This window comes from Apodemus sylvaticus, chromosome 10 (assembly GCF_947179515.1).
Source record: "Apodemus sylvaticus chromosome 10, mApoSyl1.1, whole genome shotgun sequence".
Lineage (NCBI taxonomy): Eukaryota > Metazoa > Chordata > Mammalia > Rodentia > Muridae > Apodemus > Apodemus sylvaticus.
The window spans coordinates 109,680,517-109,692,640 of NC_067481.1; the positions used below are offsets into that span (position 1 = coordinate 109,680,517).

The 12,124-nt window shown below is 39.5% G+C and overlaps 1 pseudogene; it reads left to right on the top strand.

Annotated features, from left to right (window-relative positions):
* Positions 1–870: 870 nt before the first annotated feature.
* The window catches only part of LOC127695225 (ubiquitin-conjugating enzyme E2 G1-like), a 72,937-nt pseudogene continuing 61,683 nt past the window's right edge, over positions 871–12,124 (top strand).

Below are 12,124 nucleotides of genomic sequence, written 5' to 3' on the forward strand. Positions count from 1 at the left end.
AGAATAGCAACTGAGTGGACTGTGGGACTCTTACCCATAGTTCCATTACCCACGCATCTTCCCATTTATTACTGCTTTATCCATCATCCTCCCTGCGCCCTAGTGAAACTAGATCACTTCTCTAGAGGAATATTGGTGGTCTCTCAGGGCCTAGAACAAAGGCAGCCTTTTCTTAGATGCTTCTTTCACATATCAGAGGGAAGGCATCCTTCCCTAAATCATAAGGATCTACTGTGCTTGCCTTAACACTATCTCTATTTATGTTAGGTTGTTTTCGCGCATGGCTTTTATTCTGTAGTAGATTATAAACCTGTGAGCAGGGACCATGTCTTATTTTGGTGTTCCCCACAGCTTCTTGTACTTGGTATGTGAAGCTTGATAAATAGTTCTTCAACAGTGAGTAAAAAGTTTTATAATGATTTTCTTGATGATTAGTAGAAGAAAATGGAGTAAGTTGGGGTATTGACTGGAGTGTGGCTCAGTGGTAGAACTTGTGTTTGGCAGCCCCGGTGTCAGATACCCACCCGACTGTCCAGTTCCTCCTTAAAGAAAGAATCTTAAGTGCAATGCTGGTTTGGCTTCTTAGCACACAGGCTTGCACTCAAGAAGCCCTGAGTGGCTCCCCTGTCCTGTCACCCTTCAGTGAGCTATTCTGTTATTCCTCATTGTTGTTTTCTTATGCTTCATATATTTAACTGTTGGTTGCTATACACCTTAGTAATTAACTCTTTTTTACAAGTGTTTGAGTGGTCAGAGGAGTATATTATATCTGTAGTTTTTAAGATAAAGTATCTTGATGCAACCAGGATTTCTGTAAAATACTGCCTGCAGACTATATAAAATTTCCTCTTCTAATCTCTCAACAGGCACATTTTGTGCCCTCCCCGCCTCCAAATTGCCTCAGTTACAAATCAGAAGGCAGGCTTGGTGACCAGGACTGGCAAGCACATTTTAAAGTCCCATGCTGTGGAGTTGATCCATCTCAACTTGAGGTATGTTGTTCTTTCTTATTTAAGTCACTTAAATATGCTCACATTCTCTGACTGTCCTATTGAGGTTTGTTCCCACATAATTATTCTTTGTTCCACCCTCTTACTGTCTTTCACACTCATGTGCACGCTAGGAAATGAATGTGTTTACTTGCTTCTCAACAGTTTTTAACCTCTGAAGATACTGCATGAAATAGAATTTTGTGGCAATAATTCGAATGATTTTGATTGTGATAAAGTGTCTTCTTTTATTTCATCCCCTTTTTCCCCTTTTCATTTTTTACACATAGTTCTAGGGAAGATTTATTCTAATTGTCACTGTTTTTAAAATGGATGTGTTAGGGTAGTAATCTTTGAGAATTGAAATGTAACACATATGTAACACACACACAGACACACACACACACAGACACACACATACACGTGCAGACTAATGAGTTTCCCTAAGATGATCATAACCAGGACATCAGCTGATGGACAGACAGTGCAGTTGTGTGTGAAAAGCTTCCTGCCTGCTTGCGTCCAGCCGAGGTCCTACACCAAAGGCCCCCACTCTCCCATTTAAGTTTTTTTAATTTGAAAAACAATCCAGAAATCATACAAATTTTCTTTGCATCAATGTTTTTCACTTAAATGTATGTTTGTGTGGGCATATGCATGATTTTGTGTGTAAGCATGTTTTTGTGTCTAAGTAGATTGTAAGGGCTTGTGTATGTTTGTGTATGTATGCATGTATGTATATGTGTGTATGTTCTTGTATATGTGTTTGTTAGTATGTGTGCATGTGTTTGTGCATGTATGTGTGCGTTTGTGTGTATTTATGTATGTATGTATGTGTGTGTTTGTGAGAACTTGTATATGTGTTTGTATGTATGTATGTATGTGTGTGTTTGTGTGTGTTTGTGTGTATTGAGCCTTGTAACAGGGTTTTCTTGTACAGAAGTGAATCTCAATCTTCCTTCTTGACAGTAATTTAAACTATTACTGTGACATTTTTACTAGAGCTGCCAGCATCTCAGGCTACAGTTTTTAGAAGGAAGTAAATAAAAGTATTAATATTATCTTTACAATCCCACAACTTTCGTGGTCATATGAAAGTAATTCCCCAGTGCACTTCCGTGCCCCAGCCTGTTGGATTTTTGTCTTTTGCTTTTGCTTTTTATTTTTATCCTCATAGTCATTTAAGGAAAGATACCACTGATTCTTTCAGAAGATTTTTCTCACAGGACATCAACTGAAGCTTGTGATAGTAAGACAGTTTTTGTCACTGCTTGTACACACAAAAAAATTAAAGTCACTTTTTTACTTTTTAGATCAAAACAAAATAGGAAAATGTTTGATCTTTTGTAGGCATAAGATTTGTACTGACTGAAGATGCTTTTTTGAAATGTGAATTCAAGGGATTCTCATTTCCTTAGCATTTTGTAAGCTACCTGATCTACTGTACCTAACCACATCTGTCCATTTTCTGATCTTTTGCATCCATGGATTATAGCCTTTTAACATTTCCTGGAAGTTCATTCCGGCGCTCAGCCCTGACTAGGGTGTCAGACACAGCATCTCAGGCAAGTTAGACAAGTGTCAATTGGAGTATTTTCTCCTTTTCAGTAAAGCGTTTAGGCAATATTTTCCTAAGTGGAATGTTAATGTCACTCTCTGAAGTAGCTCGAACCTTGTTTAAGGGGCTTGTGTTCCTTTTCTGGTCACATAAAGATATTTTTACTGCATAAGGTTTTCTCTGTCAGTATTGGTCACCATTTTCTTCTCTCAGTGCATAGCAGCTGTTATATATGTCTCGTGCACTGATGTGATTGGTGTTCCTGTGAGTTCACATCTGAGTATTTAGTATGTCTATAATGGTTTGGCAGAAAGCTGACTATAAATGAAGGCATGGGTACTCTTACTTAAAAATTGAACAATGGTCTTATTCCTCAGAATCTTTGGGCTGTTTTGGCTGAAGCTACTATATGTTGAAATGTCCAACTAGGTTGTCAAAGCCATCTGGCATTTATATATAGTTATATATGAATATTATAAATATGAAGGAACAAGTGAATTCTAACACAGACTCTTGGAGGAGAAGGATTGAGATGCCAATCAAAGATGATAACATGAATTTAGATTTTTCTTCTCCTTTTCATAAAGACCCTTTAAGCTAATTTTAAATTAGCTAATTCATGGACTCTAAACCTAAATTCTTACCATAAAGATTTTAATAGAAAGAGTAATAGACTGTGTAGTTTAGATCGTTTACATATGACACTTGGTTACATTTAGTTGTTGGTGTGCATGAATCATTTATCTTTTTGAGGATAGAATCTCACTCCTATCTGCTTTGAAACTCACTATAGAGATCAAAGTGGCCTGGGATTCACAGAGGTCTGCCTGCCTCTGCCTCCCAAGGGCTGGGATTAAAATCTGAACCACCATGTACCCCCATGTACCCCCTGCCATGCGTCATCCTTTTAACCTGAATTAAAGACTGCTACATACATGTCAGTCTGCTACTTACAGCTCAGTCACCGAATAAACTGAAACAAGAAAAACAATTGCTAAATAAGAAAAATTTTCCTGGTTCCTTAAAATTTAAACATGAGGACCCATGATTACCAGATGTTACTGTTTGGGAACATTGGCAATCGAGACACAGTTGTCCATCTCTTACAGAGATCGAAATGGAAAGAAAGAAATTGGAAATCAGTTGGCAAGCAAAGATTTAGGTGTAAATATTAGGTGAATCTTAATTGTAACAATGAGTATCTTTACATTAAGGAAGATAATTCATAGAGGCAGGCAGATCTCTGTGAGTTCGAGTTGAGGCCAGGCTGAGCTACATAGTAAGTTCCAGGACAGTCAGAGCTATGTGGAAAAAACCCTGTCTCAAAAACAAAACGATACAAAGCACAAACAAAAACACCTGTAACAACCAAACAAAACCGAAAAGATAATTCAGATCTTGATCTTTTATTTATCATTTTTTATTTTTATGATCATTTTTGGTTATTTTACCTATTTACATTTCAAATGAACAACATTATCAACCAAGCAGCTCTTGATCTTAAGAAGTACTTTTAAATGTCATTTCTTCTTTTCTCCACAGAGTGCACATAGATGTGCTTGTGTACTCATTATGTTTGGGTTTATATGTGTTAAGGGAAACAAATATTTTACTGTCCTCTCATCAAATTGTATAAACATAGATAACTATACAATTATAAAGCAAACAAAAAAGTGGAAATTAAAATTTAAAATTGAAATTATTATTTAAAATTTAAAATTGAAATTATTATTAGCTTTACTTTTTCCTATTCTTTATATTGAACCAAATTTGTTCCTCCTTAACTTTGTGTCTGAAAAGAAATGGCACAATAAAGTAGGGGTGTCAGGCTTCACAAGGGGAAAGGGTGGCAGGCTTCACTAGGGGAAAGGGTGGCTGTCAACCTTCTTCCTTAGGAGTATGGAAGTGAGGGAAATATCTGTTCAGAGGAGTTTTCCTTCATTAGTTCTTTCTCCTTTTTTCCCACTTAACACATCTGTTAGCATTCCACACAAACCAACAGATGTTGCAAAGCAAGTCCTACACTTCGTTCTCAAGAAAAATGACATTTCCTCAGTTGCCTGCCCCACCTCTGTGACTGAGACCAGCCTGCTGCTCCTGCATAATTTGCATATATTAAGTTATGTGCCTTAATGCATTAGGAACCTGAGCTTCAGCATTCCTTTATATGTTAAGGTCGCCTGTCATTAGTGACTAGTTTACAGGCTGCCTTAGAGTTCTGAGAAGGAAAGAGATTTGAGGATGGCAACCTGATTCTGTACACTGAGAGTGGATAGCCAGTTAGCAATATTTTTTTCTATAAAATAGATGAGTTACAGAAAGCTCGAGCTGTCCCACCACGAGGAAGTACTGATTGTCATGCGATGTGAAGCATCATTTTTATTATTTTGGCAAGAACAGGGACAGTTTTGTCTTGACAAGCCATTAGATGAATACCAGCGTGTGTCACATGAAAAACCACTGATCTTTAACCCAGCTCTGTACTTAACCAAGCTTTGGAAGTAAATTGTGACTGAAGGAAGAGCAAAGGCCAGTACACTGTCATTACAGATTACAGAGTCTGCTAACAGCGGGAGAACTGAGCCCAGGGAGTCACAGGTGCGGTTCTGTAAGCTGTCAGTAGTCCTGCGGATGCTTCTTAAACTGTGTGCACAAGCCATACATTTATTTTATATTTGTTCAGGATTTACGTTGTAGCCCTAGCTAGGGAGGAAAAAAAAACTGAAAAAAAAGAAAGAGAGAGAGAGGGAGGGAGGGAGAGAGAGAGAGAAAGAAAGAAAGCCTTCAAGTGCTTTCTTAGAGCAGGGCCTGAGTTTCTTAGCACAGAACCACGACCTTTATATAGCTGCTATGTTCCCAGTCACAAAATGACCTTAAGAAAGCCCTGTGTTTTGAAGAAATTAAATCCAGTGAAGAAAAGTAAAGTTGGGTATGGTGGAGCACACCCTTAATCCTAGCACTGGAGAGGCAGAGGCAGGCAGATCTTTCGAAATCAACCTGGTCAATAAAGTGAGTTCCAGGCCAGCCAGGGCTACATGATGATACTCTGTCTTTAAAAAAAAATAATTGTAATATATATAAAGAAATGATGGGTTATATTCCCATAAACAAACAAACAAACAAACAAACAAAAAGCAACACAATAAATAAACTAGTTTATTCCAAAAGTATATGCAAAAGAGCATTCTTTGGCCTGTCAGTAGTCAGTAACTGTGACTAACTTTTCCATCACTGTGTAATTTTTGAGAAAATAAAAGAAAAGACCCAAAATCACCTCACTACAAAATATTAAAAAGATAGTAACATTCTAAGCAATCACTTGTGGGAATTACTGCTTACAGAGCGAACAGGAAAGAACACACTGCCTTCCTCTGTTGGTGGGATTGCACTGCACCTCTCTGTAGTCTTGTTATCCTACACTAACTGAAATGCAAATTCTTTATAACTAATTGGATCTCATTGAGGGTACATGCACAGTGTGTAGTTATGTGCAAAAAGGTTTTTAAAAGTATGAATTTCCTGTAATTACAACTTTTAATTACTATCCAAAGTGTGCAGTTAGTGCAGGGTTAGTATATATGCTTAACTTTAAAAAATATTATTAGAAGCATGACTGGTGAAATGTTTGATAAATACCAGATAAAAACAAATGTGTAATTGTAGCATCTGTAAATTGAATTTAAACTATTTTTTAAAATTAACATTTAGGATTTAGAATTTGAAGCCAGTTGAGTATACTGATGGCATGTTAATAGTACAGGCTTTTTAAAATAAATAAATAAATAAGTAAAAACATTGTAAGTGTTAAAACATCATTAGTTATTTCCAGAGCTGCTTACCTTGTCCACTCTCCTGGTCTTATGTTACTGTTGTAAAAGTATTTCAGAGTTGTATGTGTGTATGTGTGTGTGTGTGTGTGTGTGTTATGAAGAAGAGTTAGTTACTCCTAGTTCTACAGTTTCTTCAGGATCTTGAGAGCTCCTTGGTGGACCTCTCAGTGTACACAGCCTAACTCTCAGTCTCAGGGACTGTGAGGAGCATCACGTGACCTTTCAGATTTGTGATCCCCTAATCTGAAGTACACGACATTGAATCAGGAATAAAGCAATAATTGTGAAAACGATGTTTATCCCCATGGCCTAGTTGTAAATAACTTGGATACAAAGGATTTCAGAGGGTTATTCTGTAATCTACAGAATGTTGAGCCAATGGAAAGCCTCAGGAGATGTCTTGGTGCCTTGGTTTTGTTGTTAGTCATGGACCTGAGTCTCTAAAAAACAATTCAAGTCTCTTACTGGCTAGAAAAGCATCAAGGTTCTACATTTCCCTATGGAAATGGATGGCAAGTTCACATAACATATTTTGGGACTTTCTATAGGAGTCAGAATTTTATGTTCTAAAATTTATTAAAAAATGGTTGTAAACATAATAAACAAAACATAAACATTCAAGGTTTGTACTTTAGCATGTTTATATATAGCTAACTCTTTGGACTGGTGTCTGTTGTTATAATGAAGCTTTTACTTTTTTTTTTAACTGATTTTAGGAATTAACTAAAATTTTGTTTGACAAAATCCATCTAGGAGGTACAGTACTGTGTAATTGTTGTGATTTTTCTTGTGAATCTTACGAGGCTATCCTGATGTTTTTTTTTTTTAAAGATTTATTTATTTATTATATGTAAGTACACTGTATCTGTCTTCAGACTCCCCAGAGGAGGGCATCAGATCTCATTAAGGATGGTTGTGAGCCACCATGTGGTTGCTGGGATTTGAACTCTGGACCTTTGAAAGAACACTCAGTGCTCTTAACTGCTGAGCCATCTCTCCAGCCCTATCCTGATGTTTTTAAGGTGTGGCTACGGCAGGAATATTTAGGTAATAGTTTTGCTGCAGACTTGTTTGGTTAGACCTTGCAGTCTGAGAGAGACGGGTTTGCATACTCTGGGTAGCATTTTGTCAGAGGACTGTGGCTGGGCATAGCAGATTTGGATGTATTAGCTAGTCAACCTGATAACCCTGTACAGACTGTATTGATTTTCTAGGAGAGAGTTTATGAACTAAATAAACTTGGGGTTGGTGTCTTAATAAACTGCTTCTCTCAGTCTGTCACATTTAATTATGGAGCTGTGCAGTTTAGGGGGGAAAAGGGCTAATTCAGTTACAGATTGTTCACAGCAGGGTCTCCAAATTAGCCCTTTGTTTTGTAATGCCACCTTGCTTGGGCTCGCGTTGAGCACATTTCTCAGTTTTGCCCTAATGAGTTGCAACACTGATAATGTGGCCGATGATCTTTCATTGATTTCACTATCACTTGCTTGTCTGGTAATTGATCCGTTGCTGAGCCTCTAGTTAATTATATCGGCTTTGACATGCCCCGATCCCTGGGGAATTTCAAGTCTTGTAGAATAACAGTTTTAATAAAAGAGTCTATTACTGCAGGTGCTTGCTGCTGCATGAAAATTGATTTTTGTCTTGTGGTGTGGTGTGGTATGGTGTGTGTGTGTGTGTGTGTGTGTGTGTGTGTGTTCGTTCGTTCATGCCCGCATGTGTGGAGGTTAGGGGAAATACCTGGGAAAGAAGAGGATCTCAGAACTGAGAAAAAGGGGTGGGGCTGGAAAAATAGGAAGAGGGAGTGAGGGAGAGTGGGGAAGGAGGGGGAAGGACTAGGAGAGAGGGAGAGGAAGCAGAAGAGGCCAGAGAGAACATGCAGGCAGAGGATACAACAGTGCTTGAGGGGAGCGAGGAGGAAGCTTGCTGTTGACAGTGTCCTTAAGCCTCCCATAAATAACAGCCATTAGTGGGAAGGTCAGGAGCTGAGCAGGAAGCTTGACTGAGGTACTGATTGCCACTTCAGAAATCAAGAGGCTAGCAAATTTTAGAGGGAGTTAAGTGGGTAATAGTAAAGGTACACTCACCGTTGACAATTGACTCATAGGGGCTTTTCCCGCCCTCCCCCTCGAAAGAATATTTTTATTGACCACAGGTAGACTTAATATATTTTAAGGCAACAATTCTTTGGGTTCTTATTTGTCTCCTTTCAGATATTGAATTGGCTTCTTTTGAGACTTTTTTGTGCTTAATGGTGGTGAACTGGAGGGAAGTTTAACAGAAAAGCTTTCAGGAGATGTCAGTTCTAGAAGGGAAGGCACATTTGTGTCAACATAGCGTACGGTTGCTCAGCTTTTCTCATTGTCCACTAATGACACAGGCTGCCATCGAAACGCTTTTCTGTTTCTTTTGTTGTTTCTGAGAGGAAGGTTTATTGTTATTCTTTCGTTAAGAAGGAGCAAACAGAGTGCTACATTTGTCCTCAGTATTTGTAAGTGGCTGAAGATTAATGTTCCTTACATTTTAAGTTTAGGAAGGATGGCTTTTTCCTGCTGACTACTTTTATGAGATGGCATGAATTTAGCTTTCCATTTTGAAGTTACAGTGTTTATGTACAGTGGATTTTGTTCAGTTCTGCTTTTTCCATAAATAAGGGAGATAAATACTATCTAACAAATGGTTGTTTTGTTTTAAAACTGGTTTAATTAAAAATATGACCTGCTATCAGGGTTATATTTCATCAGGCAGGCAAACATTATAGAATTTTCCATAGAGGTCCTAAATGAAAAATGGCATTTTTATATGCATTACTTTTTGCCTGAAATAGGACAGGTTTCTTTTTTTCTTCATCTTTTGCCCTTTTTTTAAGATTTAAAAGGTTGATGTAGATGTCTTACCTGAGAACTTTAACAAAGGATTTTATTCTGCATGTGAGCTTTAAGAAAAGGTATTCATTTTTCTTCTCTTCCTTCAGTGTCTCTTTACTTAACCTTCCATTTGGTAATTAATGGCCTGAGGTGCTGGGTATTAAGTGATATATATTTATTTTTGCATATGTTTAGTGTACATCTTCCATGTTTAACTGGTAGCTTTGCTTGTTCACCCTTTATAATATAAGGTCAAATCTCTGTATATTATTTTCCCTATGAGTTTATATGTGGTTATAAATAGCCCCAGCATTACGGTGTGACTTGTGGCAGCTAATATTTAAAAAGCCACTAAGCAAACTTTATGTTCTCCTCCAGATGAATCTTTACTTGCTTCCAGTTTAATTAAAAATATTTAAGTGTCATAGTTTTGCAAGTGTTAAAGAAAGGACTGGTGCTGGATATAACATGTTACAGCAGAAAGCATTGTTGGCGAAAATTCCCAGGGAGGAGCCCTGGCTTTCCCTGGCCTTGTGGGTGGTGATCGTGGCAGTCCGTGGAGTATGCACCAGTGTGTGTGTCTATCTGTGTATCTGGAGGGGGGTTAGTACAGTGTCATTTGGTGCCTGACAGTGGAACAGTGCAGTTGACTCCTAGCTCTGCTGTCCAATGACATGCAGTGGCTGAGGGTTTGAAGCTGATGGTTGGGTCTCCAGTGCTGCCTGCGCACCTGACAGGCAGCTGTGAAACTGAGCAGAGGCAAGCTAGGGGAGTCACAATCTATGCATAAATGATAGGGATATCTGTGCAGAAGGTGCGAAGGAAGCTCTGACCCCCCCTCCCCCAGATCTCCCCCTTCCCGAATGAAATGCACAGTTCAGCCAGCTTCTTACCTACAATGTACTCCTGCTACTGGCTGCCAAGAAGCTCAAAAAATCCACCTTCACTTTTCAGTCAGAAGAGGCAGAAGTGGATGTGAGAGAAAGAGACACACAGAGAGACAGAGAGCCAAAGAGGGCAAGAGACTTGACTTTAAGAGACTCCTGTACTGACAACTCCATGCAGTTCGGAACCAGAACGACTGCGGCTGGACCAGGGTTCATGGGGACATGGCAAAACACTGATACTAACCTCTTATTCAGAATGTCCCAACAGGTAAGTTACTTTTTCTTTCATTTTTTTTTAAAGAAACCTCGAGTTGTTATGTGCCCTTTTCTTCCTGCTACTTTTCTTTCTAAATGTTTTTGAAATTAAAAAAAATATATATATATTGTCATTTCTGTGTTACTGGAATGTGCAGTGTTACTTCATGGCTTCCCCAAGGGCTCTTTAAGGAAAAGGGGAGAAAGGACATCGAAGTTAGAGAAAGCAAAGGCATTTGTTGCAAAGTTTCACCTTGTACAGCCTGAGCCCTGCCTTAATTTATTTCTTTGTTTCCTGCGAAAAAGAGAAAAGGCCACTCAACAAATGTATCTTTCTGACTGTGAAAGACTTGGTCAAAGTGTCTGCTGTCTCGAAGTAGGTCTTGCAACTGAACAGTCATAAAGCGCGGGCCCCTCACAGCAGCGGGTTTGACTTCTGGTGTCTGGAGCAGCTGGACTCAGACCCGAGCGAGGCTGTGCAGGCTTCCCTGCCGGCCGGGTCAGGCCAAGGGCGGCAGGCTGCACTCAGGCTTGCTCTTGGCCTCCGTTCCGGCTCTCGGTGGCTCGGTGCCTTAGCTCTCCCCCGTGCTCCCCTGGCCCTGGTGCAGCCAGCTCGGCTTGTCACCTGCCCGCCGCCTGCTGCCCGCCGCCCTGCAAGGTGCACTCACACTGGGCGCGGCCCCTGCGTTCTCCCAGAGCCGCTTCTAGCTCAGCCGCCGCTGGCAGCTCGGCTGCTGCCCTGCAGGGAGAGCTGCCTGGAGAGCGCCAGGGCAGCAGCAGAGGGATCATTAATCACCCGCAGCGCTCGGTGATTTGTGCCCTGCGTGCCCGGCTCCTCTTGCACAATTGCAGGCTCTCAGGCTCCGCGGGGGAGCGAGGGTTAAGTGGAAGCAAAGGGGAAACAACCCAGAAACTTTCCTCTTTTCAGAAGCCTACCCCAAACCCATACAAAGCAAGAGTTAGTTTATCTTCCATGCAGCACCAAAGTAGTACTAACAAATATACTGGGATGTTAAGTAGATGGCAGTTGTTTAAAGATTGGTCTTGCCCCACTTGCTTGTGTACCTGTATGAATGTATGTGGACTGTGAGCCTTGGTGCCTGTGAGAATAGACACAGGGAAGGCCTTTATGCTTGATGAACAGATTATGACACAGAACACTATGACAAAGGATGAAAATCACAAACTTAAAAAGTATTGTAAATCAACCATTTAGCTGTAGTTTGTTATTATTTTGGGGTTTTTTTGTGTGGTTGTTGTTGTTTTGGTGTTGTTAGTGATGCTTAGCTTCCCATTTACTTTCAGAGTTACTAAATGTTTACCTTTTGTGCATTTTGGAAGTCATCTAAGAAGAGTATATGTTTACATGTGTAGATGTACTTTTCTTTCTCTTTCAAGATGCCATTTCAGAGTGTGTAGTCTTAAATTCAAAATCTGCCTAAATATAAGCCTGTGCTGTGCATGCCTAATGTTTTTGTTTTCCTTATGGGTAGTGGGTCAGCAGTGCTGGTTCAGTGTGAGTGGGACAGAGTGTGTGCATGGGGGATGGGGTGGGGGAGGGAATGATTCCTGAAATGCTCTCTTAAAAGTCAACAGTTTTGAAGAATAATAGTTTCAATATCCACATTAAGCCACCTTTTGCTAAAGATAAACAGGTTTTTTTCTAATTTAATCAAATATGTACAATTCTCTATATATAATTGTTTAGGATAAAAGAGGCTTTTCTGCTTGATTATTT